Below are 18,674 nucleotides of genomic sequence, written 5' to 3'. Positions count from 1 at the left end.
GGGAGAAGCAGGCTCCCCGCTGAGCAAGGAGCCCGATTTGGGATTCGATCCCAGGACCTGGTGCAGATGCTTAACTGACTGAGCCACCCAGACATCCCAAAAACCTTTTACTTTAATCCAGAAAGCACTTGAGTGACATCATTGGATTTTTTTTTCTCCAATAAATATAAGCATGTTATAAACCAAATCTTGCTGTTTAAATTAAAGCTGCAATCTGTCACTTGTTTGACGCGTAACATCTGCCCCTCAGAGATGACAAAATTGATTTGAATTCAAATGAGAACAAAATGCCACTCAACCCTGGGATGTGTACTCTGTAGCCCCCATCAGGACAGAGATACAGTTCTGCATGCAGATATCCAGCATTTGTAACTTAGAACCAAACTGTGACTTTGAATAACTAAGTGATAAATCAGGGATTTATATTCAGTTCAGTGTAGTGACAGGTTGCTGACCTATTCTTATGCTATGCATTCAACAAATATGTATTTAGCAAATAGATAGTGTTGGCAAATGCTATGGATTACTGCTCAATATCCAGTCTCCCCTTCTTCCATACTAACAGAACCTTCATTTTATTCTGGGAAGCAGCATGTCTAGGCTCAAGCAATAAATCAATATTGGTGTACATACTTGTGACAGTTTTGTTCTATTTAGCCAGATACTAAATATCCCAATTTCCTTTTGCAGCAGAAATGGCCATGGGAGCCAGTTATGGCTAAGAAGATGTAAGGGGAAATCTTCTGGAGCCTTCTAAGAAGGCTTTCCTTCCTGATAAATGAGATGGATGCTGGCACCTTCCTCCCCACCTCTCCACCTGCCTTTTTCCTAATGCAGATGGAATTAGAGAGCTCCAGCAGCAACCTCAAGGTCATAAGGCAGCAAGCAAGAGAATGAATGACAGGCACACTGAAGACTGCAGAAAAAAAGGTTAGGTCAGTTCCTGAGATCAGAAAAGCAGGATTAAATGAAGGGTCTCAGAAATATAAGGGGCCTGGCAGTGTTATTTAGGCAATAAAATACAGAACCAATGAAAAATGAATGGTAGGAACCCTGAGGTGCATTGAGAGCCCAGGTAAGGCTAGCATTAAGTTAGAGAAGAATCCTGCTCTCAGTCGCATTTGGTAACAGCATAAAATGAGGTAACTTTTTTCGGAGAGCAATATAGCAGTATCTATCAGCATTTAAAATGCACAGATCAATTAAACTAGCAGTTCTACTACTGGGAAATTATCCTGCAGAAAAACACAGGTGCACAAAAGATATATGTACAAGATTATGTATGGCAGCATTGTTTGAAATAGCTAAAAACTAGAAGCAACCAAAAGATGAAATTGGGAAAATAAAGTACAACCATTCATACGGTGAAATACTGTGCAGCTGTTCAAGAAAGAATAAAGTGGTGTACATGTAATGACATGGAAAGATGCCCAGGAAGTATTCTTAAGGGGGAAAAAAAGAGCAATGCATATAATACCCCATTTTTATTTTTTAAAAAATCGTTAAATGTAAGTTTAAAATGCCATGTGTGTATATACGTATACACATAGGAAAAGCCTGAAAAAGAAGGGCCAAACAGATAAAATGGACCCAATTATTACGTTTCTGTGTCTTTTCTACCAAGTGCCATTGGTGTGGCAATATTAACTGAAAGCAGACAATAGGAATAACTCAAGGACAAAGTTCAGCATGGGTGACAAGCAGCTAAAAAAATCTGCAGAGTCCAACACGATGCACCTTCCAGACAAGATCTGATAGGGGAGGCATGTAAATGCCAAGGAAGCATCAGAAAGAGGAAAAAAAAGAGAGGAATCAGGAAACTCAAAGTCATTATCCAGGCAAAGAAAAGGCTCAGGAAATGTAACATGAATCTACAGAAGATTGGGGCACCTGGGTGGCGCAGTGGGTTAAGCCTCTGCCTTCGGCTCGGGTCATGATCTCAGGGTCTCGGGATCAAGCCCCGCATCGGGCTCTCTGCTCAGTAGAGAGCCTGCTTCCCCCTCTCTCTCTGCCTGCCTCTCTGCCTACTTGTGATCTCTGTCTGTGTGTCTAATAAATAAATAAAATCTTTTAAAAAAAAAAAAAAAGAAGAAGAAAGTAAGGAAGATATATCTGTGGAGATGTGGAAGACAGGGAGATCGTGTTGGGGAGAAGAGAGGCAGCTCTGAGTTTGAGTCCCTGGAGCTGGGACAGATCTGAACAAGGAAAGAGCCCCTGGAGGGAACATGCCTGGGGGTGGCTGGAGGGACAGATGAAATTATAACGGCAAAGCCCCCCTCCATTGTATACCACAGACTCTGCTTCCGAACGTGAGGGTAGTTCCACTGTGCTCCACTGGCGTCTGTCCCATTTCCCTCAGCTTTCCTACCTGACTTGCTCTCCTTCACTGCAAGCCAGTATAGTATGTTCTTAAAATTTCTTTCCCTAGCCTCTGCCCTTGCACAAGCTTACAGTTTCACTTGAGGGTTTCTAAGGGACTTTACTGCTAAAAATTTCAGAGGCTAACAAAATAACAAATATTACTGATCTTTATGGTTAAGTCAATAGAATGAGCCTATTTATGGTGGTGGTGGTACACTTCCTCTCCCAGCTCCCTTAGACCTCGATGATGAGCCCCACGGCTAAGTGCAGACCCAGCCATCTTTTTATTACTGGCCAGGTTTCCACACTCCCTTTCATGCCGTCTTTTCTCTAGCTTAAGTTCTGTTGGTTGAGTTTTAACTCTAATGCGAATGAGAAGTATGAGCTTGTAGCTAAATGTCTGACATTTCAGCACAAGCTCCAGACCTGTCCCTCCCACCTCAGTGCCTTCTCGATGTGCTCAAAACCATTTCCTTAAAAAGACCGCCAAAGCCCAGAAAAGCATGGTGGGTCACCAACGAGAATATATAAGTTTTAGGGAATAAAAGCAGGGGGGCTGGATACAGAAGCCAAGCAGCAGCAGCGAGGAGCTTAAGCAGATGCCATTATGAAATTGTGAAGGGACTAAGGTAGCAGTCTCCATGGAGCAAGGACATAAGCCTCCTCCAGCTGGTGAAGTATGAAAGGGGGTGACTTCAAATGATGACTTTTTGAAGGAAGTGACACCAAAAAAAGGGAAACAAGTATGTCCACCAGAGTTTTTAGTTGTGATATACCTCAACCACCTCTTGGCTGGAAGGACCAACTAGCAAAAGAGTTTTAAACATGGCGGAGCTCAGACCTCACTGGTGAAGATATGGTTCAGCCAAGGGATGAGGAGAAGTCTGTTGGATTTCCCAGACCAGAGCTGGTCCCTCATTGCCAGGCAAGCAAGAAACCATCCTTAGGGACCCAGGCTGGAGAGCAGGTGTGCATTGAAAGCTGGATGCCTCTGCCGGCATGAGGTCTGGAGCACTTTTCCTTACTGGAAAAGTCACATCAAGATGGTCACAGGGTCTGGACTGCCATACAAGTCCAGAGACTGTGTAGTGTGGGCACACAGCTGAGGCAGTATACCCTGGGATGTCCCTAGACACACATCCACTGCTTACTGATTGGTAAGCATTCTGAAACCAGGAAGAGGAACCCCCTTCCTCCTGCAATGGCCTTCCTCTATTGACAAATTTAACATCATGCTTAGTGTAGGGGAAAAAGGCTTAAATAGCCTGTCCAGTATTGCAGAGCAGTTACAGAAGGGTGCTTTGGAGCTAAAGCAATAAATTGATACTTGGAATACACGTACTAAAATTAACAATAACTCCCCAATACCATCTAATCCCTGAACATATCCAAATTTCTGTAATTGTCCCAAAGGTGTCTTGTATAGTTTTGGGTGGTTGTTTGGTTTTCATTTGTTTGTTTGTTTGTTTGTTTAACTAGGATCTAATCAAGTACTATTATGTCCTTTTAGCCTCTCTTGGTTTAGAGCAGTCCCTCCCAACCTTTTTATTTTAATGACCCGATCTTTATAAGAAATTGAGTCTGTTGTTCTATTGGTTGAGTCACATTTTAGATTTGTCTTATTCTTTCTTTCTGGTGTTGTTTAATTTGGTTTCTGTCCCCTGAATTTCTTATAAGCTATAAGTTACATCCAAAGGTTTGAGTAGGATCAGGGGAGATATTTCTAACAGGAATACTTCATGAATGAAGATCTGTTCTGTGGTTTGCCTGCTAAGGGCCTAGAGTGGAAACCCTCTGTTCACTACTCAGTTTTCTTGGCATTCACCTTGGACGCCTTGGTGCAGAGTATTGACGCTCATTCTAGATACGTGCCAGTGTTTAATTTACAACCATCACTGGATGCCTGGGTGGCTGTCAGGCAAAGAGGCCACATGGACTGCTATGCATAAAGGTGCTCTGAAAATGTCACATGCTAAACAAAAATGAGACACTATTGTGTGTTTCAGCTCTTACAAGTAGTGATTTCTTCAACCATTGAATGACTTAGGGGAAAAGGTTTTTAAACTGCCATCTCATTTAAAATTTGAAAATATCTGGGGCACCTGGGTGGCTCAGTCATTGAACATCTGCCTTCAGTTCAGGTCATGATCCAAGGGTCCTGGGATCAAACCCCGCCATGGGGCTCCCAGTCCCTCTCCCATTCCCCCTGCTTGCGTTCCCTGACTCTCTGTGTCTCTCTCTGTCAAATAAATAAATAAATTCTTTAAAAATAAAATAAAATAAAATTTGAGATCCTCAACTAAGAAACCTAAGAAACCAATTCTAATTTATGTACCTACCATGTTTCCTCACTGCAGGGATATTTTCTACTTGATTACCTTATTCATATTTACATCTCAAGAGCTTTGCCAAATACATCATCTAAACAGAAGAGCAATAAGAAGTCATGCAGAAGACTATTGGACTAAAACTTAGGACCTGAGTTCTGGTACAAACCAGCAGGAAAACCATGGGTAAGTTACTTAACTTCTCCCAAAATCAGCTTCCTCATTCCTAGAATGAAGGTAAATAATTCCCTCATGTTGTTGAAAGTGATGGTAGATTATAGAAGCAGAACAATCTAAGTTCATAGCCTTTGTCTTCCTCATTCTTGTTATCGGTAAATAAAACTAAAATTCTGAGAGCTGTGATTTCTTTTTCTTTTTTTTTTTTAAGCAATTCAAGTCTTTATTTTGTATTAGTTTGTCTTTTTTTTAAGATTTTATTTATTTATTTGACAAGGAGAGATATCACAAGTAGGGAGAGAGGCAGGCAGAGAGAGAGAGAGGGAAGCAGGCTCCCCGCTGAGCAGAGAGCCTGATGCGGGGCTTGATCCCAGGACCCTGAGATCATGACCTGAGTGAAGGCAGAGGCTTAACCACTGAGCCACCCAGGCGCCCCTGTATTAATTTGTCTTTATTCATTTTATCATATAATACCAGATGCTGTGTTAAAATTTGAAATCTGGGAAGGCTCCTTTTTCCTACCCAGAGTTCATAAATATGAGCAGTAAAGTAAGTTCATTCACCTGAAGAGAATTTGTTTTAAAACACTAGAAGGTAATACCCATAGGTAGCAATACAATCTTCAGGAAATCAGAGTAGCAGGATTAGAGAATCTGGCTCCTTGTCTCACTCTCCACAAATTTATAGCTTGATTCCTCCACTGAAGAGGAAAGGATAGAATGTATGTAGTCCAACAAGGGAGAAACTCTTCCCAAATGGCACTGCTGGGTGAACCCCCATTTTTTCACCTTGAGATGATGTTGAGTTTTCCTTTCTTGTTGGCCTTTTGGATGTTTCTCAGATGTATTGCTATTTTGACCTTTCACTTTTCTCCACAAAGAATAAAAACTTTCTTTGAATATAGTATGAGATGGGGGTATGACCTCCAATATCTAAACTCGCTGGTTCACGTGTGATTGAACTTTCAATGAGAATACCTCCTGGGCATTCCTATTTCCTGATGCCACACAAGTAAAAGAGCTCAAAGAAATCCAGCAGCCCTCAGGTTACAGGACAGCCCATTCCCCGATATCAGTCGTAAGGCTGAGTACACAGGTAATTCACATAAGACATGCCTCTGACTCTGACCCGGAACCTCTTTCAGAATAGATTCCAGGAACATCAGCAAAATCAGAGATCAACACAAAAAGGGTGAGGAACCCTTCTAACATACCAGAGATCTTCACTGCTTCAGATTAATGGAAAATATTTATTGTAGTAATCATTTACTGCTGTGTGACGGATTACTCCCAAATTTAGTGGCTTAATAGCAGTATACACATTTATTAATAAGTCAAGTTTCTGTGTGGTCAGTTGTGAGTCCGCTTAGCTGGGTGTTTTCAGGCTTGGGGTCTCTCGTGTGCTTACACTCAAGATACCAACCAGGGTTACAGTCGTGCACAGGCTTGACTGGGCCTAGAGGACCCACTTCCCCTTAAAAAAGAGAGAGAGAGCGAGAATAAGGCAGAAGCAGCAGTGTCTCTTTTGACCCACTGTTAGAATCATACCTTGTCCCTTCTTCCACTTCAGGTCACCAGAAGCAAATTACTAAAGCCAGTGTACATCCCAAGGGAGATGACTAAGCTTCACCTTTTCAAGGAAGGAGTATCCGTTTGGAGGCTTTTTTTTTTTTTTAATTGGAAGCAGGGAGAACCAACATAATGTGGAATTTGCTATCTTCACCATTTTTTTTCATCTTAACCATTTTTTTTAATATTTTATTTATTTGACAGAGAGAAATCACAACTAGGCAGAGAGGCAGGAGGCAGGCTCCCTGAAGAGCAGAGAGCCCGATGCAGGGCTCGATCCCAGGACCCTGGGATCATGACCTGAGCCGAAGGCAGAGGCCCTAACCTGCTGAGCCACCCAGGTGCCTCCATCTTAACCATTTTTAAATGTACAATTCAGTAGTGTTGAGAATATTCACATTGTCGTACAGATCTCCAGAGCTGCTTCTTCGTGGAAAACTGAACTCTACAGCCATCAGGCATCTCCCTGTTTCCCCTTCCTCCTGCCCCTTTTAATCACCATTCTGCTTTCCGTTCCCATGAATTTGACACTTTAGATATCTCACACCCTGGAATCACATAGTATTTGTTTTTCTGTTTGTGGCTTATTTCACGTAACACAATGTCCTCCAGGTTCAGCCATGTTTTAGCATGTGACAGGACTTACTTTCTAAAGCTGAATCATCTTCCATCAAACAGATAGACCTGTTCATTCATCTCTTCATCTGTCCATGGACACTTGGGTCGCTTCCACCTCTTGGCTCTTATGAAGGAAGCAGCTGTGAATATGAGCGTGTAAATATTTCTTCAAGACTCTGTTGTCAGTCTTTTGGATGTGTACCTTAGAAGTAGGATTGCTGGATCATTTGCTGGGACAGTTTTTTGAGCAAACACCATAATGTTTTCCACAGTGGCTGCACCATTTTATACTTTCACCTAAGCACACCAGGTTTCCAATTTCTCCACATCCTCCCCAACACCTGTTATTTTTTTGTTTTATTTTATAATAAACACCCTAATGGATATGAGGGGCTTATACTTTTGGTTTGAATATCTCTTAATAATTAGTGAAGTTGCACATCTTTTCATTTATTTGTTGACAATTTCTTTTTTTTTTTTAATAAAGATTTTTGTTTATTTGTTATAGAGAGAGAGAGATACAGAGCGCAAGCACAAGCAGACAGAGTGGCAGGCTAGAGGCAGAGGGAGAAGCAGGCTCCCTGCCGAGCAAGGAGCCCGATGGGGGACTCGATCCCAGGACGCTGGGATCATGACCTGAGCCGAAGGCAGCCGCTTAACCAACTGAGCCACCCAGGCGTCCCTTGTTGACAATTTCTACACATCATCCTTGGAGAAATGTTTTTTGAAGACTATCCATTTTTTTTTTTAAGATTTATTTATTTATTTATTTGACAGAGAGAAATCACAAGTAGATGGAGAAGCAGGCAGAGAGAGAGAGAGGGAAGCAGGCTCCCTGCTGAGCAGAGAGCCCGATGCGGGACTCGATCCCAGGACCCTGAGATCATGACCTGAGCTGAAGGCAGCGGCTTAACCCACTGAGCCACCCAGGTGCCCCGACTATCCATTTTTTAATCGGGTTCTTGGGTTCTTGTTGTCAAGTTGTGAAGGCATATTTTTAACCCCCACTTACCATACAGGTTTGATGTGAAATATAAAACATCCACGTTTACATATCACATTTAATGTCATGTTGTAGGCACCCCCAAAAATTCTACTTGTCCTCTCAGGCTTTTTATATTAAATAATATATGTAAAGCTGCTTTAAAAATTATAAAGTGCTACACAAATGTGAATTAATACTAAATATCTATATGCAAAGTATTTTACTATTTTTCTCAGGTTCTCCACATTTAAATGCATGTGTCTTTTCATCTTTAGACTTCGTTTTGGTTTTTAGCTGTGATTCCTTTTTTTTCCATTTTATTGTAAGTTTTATCAAAAAATAGCAGTCAAAATAGAATGAATAAAGGCAGAGAAACAATAGCTAATTTCACTAAAGCCACGTCAGAGGAAGATATATTTGAAAATAAAATAAAATGGGAAGAAAGCTACAAAGATAACACCATTGAAAAATCCTAAGAGGACCAGAGCTGCTGTTCCTTCAGAGGATGTGAGTGATGTTGAAAGATTAATAACGTTTGGATCACGTTAATTACAGTGATGTTATAAACTCGGCTATTCCAGTTGCCATAACAACCCGCTATATGTCGGTTTTCTAATGACATTTCGAACAAGTGCTGAAGCGAACTGCCTCACTTGAGCACTTTGATTGCTGTCATTCAGTGATTTTTAAATTGAATTGTTTTGTTCTTAAAGAGTCAGAATATGTCACTGTCTTCAAAAATCTTCTCAAAATTATGGAGAGGAAATGATACACATTTCTATACAATTATGGAGTACTCAAGAAAAAGAAATAACATTTTGTTTGTCATATGCAATTAACAGCTTTTTTTTTTTCATAGGGATAAGGGGGAAAAAAACCCATAGTAGAAAAGGGGAGTGCACTTTGTACCTCTCCGAGGACGCATTCCCTCAGGGAACAGCTTGACAATAGAATTTTTCTTGGAAGAAGCTTACTTTTATCAGTTGTATTTCTCTCCTGTCCAGTCTCTCTTTTTCCTTCCACCTCCCTTTTCCTCCCTTCTGGTAAATTCTTGGAACCTGTGATACTGATGGAGGTGGCAGCCACGTCTGGAAGTGAGGTGAGGTCGTGGCATTCACGTGGCTTTCTGATCTCGCTTCTCTCCGCTGACCAATCCACTTCTCTCTCTCCAGGGGCTGCCTGGGGTACATAATGAAAGGAAGACTACTTGCCGCTGGCTTGTATTAGACTGAATTTTAATATACCCAGGAGAATATGTTAAATACGTATTGTGTTGCTGACAAGAAGCAAAGCATGATTGTACTAGACGTGTTTCTAAGTTCCTGTTCGGTCCCCAGCCTACTCTGCTCCTGCTGCCTGTGGGGGAGCCTCCCCACCTAGCCAACCACCAATAGCAATCGCTGGCTGAATCAGAGGTGAGGGCCAGAGCCAACTGTCTAATCAGTCTCTCTCTCCTCCTCCTCTTTCCCTCCCTCTCTACAAGTTGAGCTAAGGGGAAAACCCACCATCTGCAATGGCATTTACAGTAGAAATGTGTTCGGTGACAAAACTGTGCTACAGGATTCTGAAGGGAGAGTGTGTCCCCTGCCCCCGACCACGGACCCAGCAGCATCGCTATCTATACCCCGTATCTCGGGCAATCTTGGTGGCATTCTCTTATGTAAAGTACATCAGAGTGCCCTGTAAACCCTGATCCAACTGTTGCCTTCTGTGTAAGCCCAAGTCTGCCTCTTGGCCAGACCAGCCATTGGCACCCCCTTCCACTCTCTCCCCTTCCTGCCATTCTCTGTTTTCAGAACTCCCTCTAACCATGCAGACTTCTAAGGGCTTCCGTCCTTCCCTCCCAAAAGCGCCCACTCTACCATCTCCTCACAGTCTTCCCAGAGACCAACAGAGTGAGTTCATCCATCTGGCTAGGCTCTTGTTGACCCAGACCCACAGCAACACCAGAGTCGTGCCTCAGAAAGTGGGTGTTAGAGAGAGAGAGGTGCTGTCACTAGTGACATCATCTGGACTTGACAAAACTCACATGTGTTCGATTTATTCTGCACCTGGGGTGAAGCAGGTTTGCTGACCCCCATCCCTTTAAGTCTTCTCTGGATGCTCCTTTTCTGGATACTGACTTCACTGGGACATACGTGAACTAGTTGGGTGAGGAGCCCCTGCCGCTGTCACTCTCCACCCTTCTCACTCTGGTCTCTGCCTGGGAACACTGACCTATAGGCATTTCATCAAAGGATTCCTTTGCTCTCTGCTACCTGGGAAGACTGTGAGGAAATGGTACAGTGGGGGCTTTCAGGAGTGGCACTCCATTTTTAATTTTTTAATCAGAACAATTTTAGAGGAAAACAAGATGTTGCAACCTCCATATTTTGACTTCAAGTACATTTTAACCTGGTCACAAAAAAAAAAAAAATTAGACATTGTAGAAATAATCAACACAGATTTAAATCAGAAGAGCTAAAGCTGTAAATGTTAAATTTAATAATGACAAAAAGTGAACCGAAGAATCTCATTGTTTTGGTAATTCTCAAAACTACAAAAATTGACCCAGTTAAAATCACATTTTGTAGAAATAACACAAAATAAAACTGACAAAGGCAAAAACTGCTCACAACCAAACTTGTTATTGACTTTTAAAATTGACTAAAAAATCAAATCATCTTGTCAAAAATTGCACCTATAAAACCTAACCCAGGAAAATTAGACTTGGTAGAAAATGACCACAAAAGAAAACTCAAAATTGCTGAAGTCAAAGTTGGGAAAATTTAATACAAGTACAAAATGTGATCATTGAATTAAATCCAAATTATTTTAATGAAGTAAAAATACTGAAAATTATGTGACTCCACAGTAAAAAGAAAATTGATCAAAGAATTAAGTTAACTCAAAAGAGTTGTTTCCAGAAAATAAGTTCTTGATGATATTCTCAGAAGTGTTGGAATAATTCTGATGAAAGTGTTTGTATTCGTTTAAGAAAAAAGTCCTGAGGGTCAAAACAACTGTGAGAGGAAAATATCCTCTGTGGAATTTCTCAGATAGCCCCCATTCCCCAGGCTTCCAGTTTTAATGCTTTCTCATTTTTTAAAGTTTCATTGATTTATTTTGGGGAGAGAGGAAGAAAGTGGGGAGGGGCAGAAAAAGAAGGAGAATCTCAAGCAGACTCTGCACTGAGTGTGAAGCCTGATAAGGGGTTCCAGCTCATGACCCTGAGATCATGACCCAAGCCAAAACCAAGAGTGGGATGCTTAACTGACTGAGCCACTCAGACCACCCCTAATGCTTTATCATTTGGGGGAATATCTAGGATCTTCTTCTAGGGTTCTAACAATTTCTTCTACATCTAAATACCATGGACTCAAAAAATGACCTTAGCAAGTTGCTAAGGTCAAGTTAAGTTTACTATAAGGCACGAAGGTTCACAGATACCCTTACCACTTCCAAGGGAATTCAGACTTTAAAAGCAACCTACCTGTCACCTCACACCCATTAGGATGTCTACTATCAAATAACAACGACAACCATCGACCCACCAACCAACCAGAAAATCACATGTGTTGGTGAGGGTGCAGAGAAACCGAAAGCCTTGTACACTGTGCAGCCACTGTGGAAAACAGTATGGCAGTTGCTTTCAAAAATTAAAAGTAGAATTAGGATGGGATCCAGGAATACCAATTCAGAGTATATATCCAAAAGAATTGAAAGCAGGGGCTCAAAGAGATGTTGGCTCACTCATGTTCATAGCAACATTATTCATAAGAGCCAAGAAGGAGAAGCAACCCTTCTCCTTCTCATCTCCTTCATCTGTGGGATAAACAAACTGATACATATATATGGTGTTCAGTTATTCAGCCTTAAAAAGGAAAGAAGTCCCATCACTTGCTACAGCATGGAGGTACCTGAAGGATGTTACACTGAGTGAAATAAGCCAGCTACAAAAGGACAAATACTGTATGATTCCACTATGTAAAGAATGGAAAGCAGGGACTAGGCAGAGTGAGAAGTAGGGACTCGTTTAATGGGTATGGAGCGTCAGTCTTGTGAGAGGAAAAGTTCTAGAACTCTGTTGCACAGCAAAGACTACTTAAGACTAATGAACTATAAAGGCACCTGGGTGGCTCAGTTGGTTAAGCAACTGCCTTCAGCTCAGGTCTTGATCCTGGAGTCCTGGGATCAAGTCCCGCATGGGGCTCCCTGCTCCACAGGGAGTCTGCTTCTCCTTTGACCTTCTCCTTTTTCATGCTCTCACACTCTCTCTCTCTCTCTCAAATAAATAAATAAAATCTTTTTTTAAAAAAAAGAGTAATGAACTATGCATTTAAAACTGATGAAGGTGGTAAATTTTGTGTGTTTTCACCACAATTTTTAAAAAATCAAGCGATATGAATTTGTAATAGGTAGAACTTAAACAGAGTGGACAATTTAGGAAGTTGAGGCAACAGCCTAAAAAAGTGTCTCTCCAAGTTTTCCATGACATTCTCTTTGGGTCAGGCAAAATAAATCCAGTTGACCTGAAAGCCATAGCTTAGAGAAGAAGCTTCTCAAAAGTCTCATGCTTTGTCTCTAAAACAGGTTACAAATTTTGCCTACCACTTCATACTAGATCAGAGTTTATTTTTATATAGAAATGACATTGTAGGGACACCTGGGTGGCTCATTCAGTTAAGCCACTGCCTTTGGCTCTCAGGGTCCTAGGATTGAGTCCCGCATGGGTCTCCTTGCTTGGTGGGGAGCCTGCTGCCCCCTCTGCTTGTGCTCTCTCTCTCTCTCTCTCTGACAAGTAAATAAAATCTTGAAAGGAAGGAAGGAAGGAAGAAAGAAAGAAAGAGAAGGAAAGAAAACATTGTAATTACCAGTGCAAGGGAGAGTCTGTGTTACTTTGAGGACAGTTCCATGCTGAATCATAAGCTTTTACACATGTTAGTGCAAAAAGAAAGAAATTTAAGCCAACATGGAAAAGGAGGCTTACACTGATCTGTATATGACAAAAAAGTAAAGATTGTAAAAATTGCAAACTTTTCTCCTCCCAAATCATCAGTGATAATGACACCCCAAGAAGACTCATTGTATATATCCTTAGTTTCACACTATCTCTTGGCTCAGTACCTCACACACCTAAAGCTACAAGATACTCCAGTGGAGAAGAATATGCCAGTGTTTGAAGCCATAGCATCTGGGCAGAACCACCAGGCTTCAGGATGTAGTGTCTCCATGAGAGAGAAAATTCCCCTTTCCCACTGCCCTCTCTCTAAACTGACGTTCCCAAAGAGAGAATTTCTGGTCACTTCCCTGGAAGGAGAATGAACACATTACAGGTTTGCCACCAGTCATGCTCGGTGCTGGAAGGAACACTGAACTTTCTGGAGAACCATCCATACCTCTGTCTTTTTGGAAAACTCCTACATGGACCTCAACACTGTGCTTGGGCGTCACCTCCTGGTGAGGCCTCTGCCAAGTCCACCCGTCCAGCCGCCACGCCTCACTCGCTCTTGGGGCCACGTCAGACCACAGGACTTAAGACTCTCTGTTGCAGGATCCCAGTCCTGGCTGAGCTCAGATGCTTTGGATGACAGAAGGACACATAAGGCAGCAAGAAGCAGAGACATCATCCAGGCAGTCTCACAGTCCAGCCACGGGGAGCCTTGAAACCCTGGGAAGGAACTAATGATAAAAACAGACTTGCCCTGGGAGAAGGGACCTTCGGCTCCTTCTTCCTATGACGATGCCAGACTCCGAGTTTGGATCCTCTCTCTGTACTCCCTGCTTCTGCTTCTGACCAGTTCACCTGTCACCTCCACTTCTGTTTCTCCCTAATTTTATTCTGGTGCTGTAATTTTTTGGGATTCTCACAGTCAAAACTGTCAATGACAGGTCATCGGTTGGGTGAGTAAGTTGTGTCCATTCTTGGACAGAATGACTATATCAGGCCTCCCCAGAGTCCCTGGTAGGTCTGAAGATGGTTGCTTTTGGTCGAGTTGCAGGCTTCTGTCTGGGAAGTTCAGTCATGGCCAAGTAACAAGGTTGCGTGGCTCACAAGGCAATTTGTGCACAATTCCATTATTGCATATATCATAACGTCATCGAATTGTTTTCCCACATACTCAGTTCCCTACAAAACTAGAAACCCAAGGCCAGTGACAGCAGTCTCCCATCTTTGCACCTTGAACCCCTAGCACATCACCTGATACATAGTAAACTTCCAGTGAAAGTCTGGTGAGGGTAAGTGAAATACAGATGAAATCAGAAAACCTGAGTTCAGGTTCTGACTTTGCCATTTCATAGCTATGTGAACTGGGGCCAATTATGTAATCTTTCCAAACCTCCCTGTCCTTTTCTGTTAAAAGATACTGTTGTGATTAAATACTAAATGAAATGTGGACATACCTCAGGACTTGGCCCACAGTTGCTCTCTGTTTATGTCTATAATACATTATATGTTATATTTAAGTTAATCATATTCAAATAACACAATTTTATAATTATATTAAAATATATAATTACCTAATTATTAAGGTGTGCTAAAATATATTAATATGCAATATCTAACTATACAGTAAAATTGATGCATAATATATAATCAATATATTTATTTTCTCTTTTTGGATCACTGCCATGTACTGTAATTATGTCTAAATATATCTTGTCTCCCCCTCAGAGGGTGAATTTGAAGGAGGGGATCTGTGTCTCAGCCTTTGCACAACCACCTCACCCCATATGTCTGCACTAAGTAAGTATTTAAAATAAATGAATGGTGTGTGTTTGGTGTGGGGCAATGGATTTGAAAATAGCATTTGCTTAAAAGCTCTAGATCTTAACAGTTTTCAAGAATTAAAAACAAGCAGGACATAGGAAGCATCACCAATAAATCATGGTCAAACTTAAGTTTCAGTATCTCTGGGTGCCTAGCAGTCTTCTAACAGCCAAATGGAAGCAAGGCTGACCGCATTCCAATTTTCCAGTGTGTGTCTCCACCTGCTGTATTTACTGGAAAGCAGCGGAAGCACTCCTCGTACTAAGTTTTTCAAGCACATATCTCTGGCGACCTCAGCCCCGCGTTGGGCACAGGTACCTGCACATTTCCGCGGGCACCACTAGGGGGCAGGCCTTTCCTCCAGATGTACTCCTGAGCTGGCACGCAATGGGGGGAAGGAAGGGGGCGTGAAATAAAAGAATGTGCCAGCGTTATTAGGTTTGTTTCTAAATGGAAAAATACATGTGGGCAAGTCCAGATTTGTATTGTGTTCCCTTAATTAGTTATGCAATCTTTCGGCTCACCTTTCCTTTTGTTTTCTATTTCCTTGTTCAGGTTCTCCTTTGCGTTGTAACAAATAAACCTTTTATTCATTTATTTATTTTTAGAGGCTTGACCCACAAAAATAAATCAAGATGAGGTAACACAAGTAAACACCGCATAATTTAGTTGGTGAAGGTTAAAAACCTGAGGCTTCATTTGGGTTTGTTGTTTTTCAAATAAAGAATTTTTTTTAAAGGAGAAGTTTGATTTCCCTAATTGTTCATATTTTGCTGGCTTGGCCGGAAGGGAAAGGGAGAAGGGGGTTGGCAGAAAGAAAACTAAGAGATGGGCGCCTGGGTGGTTCAGTGGGTTAAGCCGCTGCCTTCGGCTCAGGTCATGATCTCAGGGTCCTGGGATCGAGTCCCATATCGGGCTCTCTGCTCAGCGGGGAGCCTGCTTCCTCCTCTCTCTCTCTGCCTGCTTCTCTGCCTACGTGTGATCTCTCTCTGTCAAATAAATAAATTAAATCTTTAAAAAAAAAAAAAAGAAAGAAAACTAAGAGAGATTCTGTGTGTGTGTGTGTGTGTGTGTGTGTGTGCATGTGCACATGCTTGCAGATGTAAGGGAGTGGGGCTGGGGGCGGGGGGAGAGGAAGGACCGGCCAAGCAGATGTTGAGGGGTTGTTTGGTCCCAGGTCACACTGGCCTGTGGACTCTATGAGGCCACCAGGAGCCAGGAGCGGTTCTGGACACTAGTTCCGCTGTAGCCTTGGAGCAGTCATTCTGCTCACATCTCAGTTGCCTTGTCTAGAATGTGAGAAATGTATACTGAAAGAGCTTCTAATAGAAGTATGAGCCTGTGTTGAGGGAGAGAAAACATGAGGGGGGGGGGTGGAAATGGGGGATGAATATGCAGGGAGAGTTCAGAGAATAACCATTACAAAGAAACAACTGAACAAACCAACAAAGAAATTTTGAAGCTGGAACTTTCTTCCAGCCATCCTGACTGTAGAGACACACTTCCATGGAGACTGCCCTTTGAAATATTTCCTCACGTGGTGGGAATGCTCAGCCACTGGGCTGCCTTCTGTCCCACTCTCTGGACTGTCCAGGGAAGACAGGTAGGTATCTGAGCCATCAAGCAGAGATGTAGCAGTGTTGAGGTCAGCTAGTCTTGGCTGGGCAAGAGAGGAGCAGTTTCCAACCCAAAATGACAAACTAACAAAATTCACAACAAGAACTGACTCATGCCTAGTTAGAGCAGTGGTCAAAAAAAAAAAAAAAAATAACGTCCCCCTGGGGATGGTACTGCTACCCTTCCATGGCTGGGGTTAGCTCTGTTGCCTCAGTGAGTGTTGGCTTTTTATAATTTTTGGAAAATGCCACTCTTTTTATTTTACCTCCACAGTTGCAATTACTCTAATCTTATAGAACTCTAATAATCAGCTGGGCTGTGGGTTCAGAGCCATTACCACTGTCTGACTTCATAATAGCCAATTAATTACTACTTACAGAGTTTCAATTATTTTCTATCTTAATATGTCTGAGAGTTCTCTCCAGATAATCATTGAAGGAGTTTCCACCCCATTTGATTACACCCATGAAACTATCTCTCTGAGGAGCATAAAAGATTGTTACTTTGCCTGTAACAAATATATATATGAAGAATTCAAAGTACTATACTTTGAATTTGTTACAACTGCAATTTCCATTAGCCACCACTAGGGGATGTGCTAAATTCTTAACTGGTAATTCTCAAAGTCTGGGTCACAAAATGCAGATTTCTAGGCTTGGTAGAATCAGAATCTTTGGGGTAGGAGATTGAAAAATTTGTCTTTATAATAAGTTGCTTGAATGAATTTGAGACAAGAAAAGTTGCATAGCAGTAATAAGCGCTTCTTAGGTGGTATAAGCTCCCTGAACTCTTCCCACAAAAGAAAATCATTATTTAGAAAATTAAGTCATCCTTGATTAAAAACACAAGTGTGGGAGCTCCTGGGTAGCTCTGTCCTTTAAGCATCAGACTCTTGATTTTGGCTCAGGTCGTGATCTCAGGGATGTGAAATCGAGTCCCAGGAAGCACTCTACACTTCTGCATGGCACCTGCTTGTCCCTCTCTCTCCCTGTCTGCTCCTTCCCTCTCTGCTCCTTCCTCTTCTCCACCCTCCCATTCTGCTTCTCTCTCTCTCAAATACATAAATAAATCTTAAAAGCAAACAAACAAAAACAAAAAACCTCACAAGTGTGAGTATCCCTATAAGTGTATCCATGTCAACCACTTGGCCGGAACTCTCAAACACTGAGCTGCCCTCTGTCCATCCCTCCAGGGTACCAGCAACCCTTAGCAACATCATTGTGATAGTTTTCTAACCAGTTTCCTTCCTTCATTGCCCCTGGAATCAGCTCTCCACAGAGCAGCTAGAGTGATCTTTTAAAAAATAAATTCTCTCATCTCACTCATCTGCCCAGAGCCTCCTAATTTACTCCCTATCACTGTCAGACTAAAATACAAACTTCCTATGGTAGCCTACAAGACCCCGTATGAACAGGCGCCTGACCAGCCCTTCTGGTGGCTCTCCCGCATGCACCCTGGGCCCTCCCCTCTTGCTGTTCTTCAAGTAAACCTTTGGATCTCTGAGCTTGCTCTTTCTGCTGCTCTCGCCTCAGATCTTCATGGCTGGCTCCTTCCTCCTTTCTTTTACATGTCTGCTCAGATGTCACCTCCTTAGACACTTTTTCTCACCACCTGTCATCAGTCTTACCCATGGTGGCTGGGGTCCCGGGAGAGACTGGGCTGTCAGAAGGAGACAGACCAGGAGAGGCCCTTTTGCAGTCACAAGGCTGGAGCACAGTACATGTTTGTTGAATGATGTAATGGAAAGCTTTAAGCTAAATCTCCATGCAAAGTGAGAAAATATGAGAATATTAAATCTAGTTGCAAATTGGGACCCTCTCTTCCATTATTTTAATGTTTCGATGGCTTTTTGTTTTTGTTTGTTTTAAAGATTTTATTTATTCATCTGTCAGAGAGATAGAGAGAGTACAGGCAGGCAGAGTGGCAGGCAGAGGCAGAGAGAGAAGCAGGCTCCCCGCAGAGCAAGGAGCCCAAAATGGGACTCGATCCCAGGACACTAGGATCATGACCTGAGCTGAAGGCAGCCACTTAACCAACTGGGCCACCCAGGCATCCCAATTCAATGGCTTTTTAATGAAGCTTTCTGTATGCCTCAACTTTAACACAACCTTCCCTTGTCTTCTTTCTTAAGAGTTGTTTTCAGTAGGGGTTTGGGGAGAGACACATCCTTCTAAAAAGGCACTTCAGGGGCACCTGGGTGGCTCAGTTGGTTAACTGACTGCTTTTGGCTCAGGTCATGATCCTGGAGTCTTGGGATCGAGTCCCACATC

The 18,674-nt window shown here is 42.3% G+C and overlaps 1 long non-coding RNA gene across 1 annotated transcript in view; it reads left to right on the top strand.

The window, feature by feature from the left end:
• The window catches only part of LOC116586328, an 82,449-nt gene that overhangs the window by 44,226 nt on the left and 19,549 nt on the right, over window positions 1-18,674 (top strand). The window contains exons 5-6 of the long non-coding RNA XR_004283982.1: window positions 4,719-4,874; window positions 14,692-14,763. This is a non-coding gene — a long non-coding RNA (uncharacterized LOC116586328). The remainder of the gene's footprint in view (window positions 1-4,718; window positions 4,875-14,691; window positions 14,764-18,674) is intronic.

Source organism: Mustela erminea, chromosome 3 (assembly GCF_009829155.1).
Source record: "Mustela erminea isolate mMusErm1 chromosome 3, mMusErm1.Pri, whole genome shotgun sequence".
NCBI lineage: Eukaryota > Metazoa > Chordata > Mammalia > Carnivora > Mustelidae > Mustela > Mustela erminea.
This window is presented reverse-complemented; position numbering and strand designations above follow the sequence as displayed.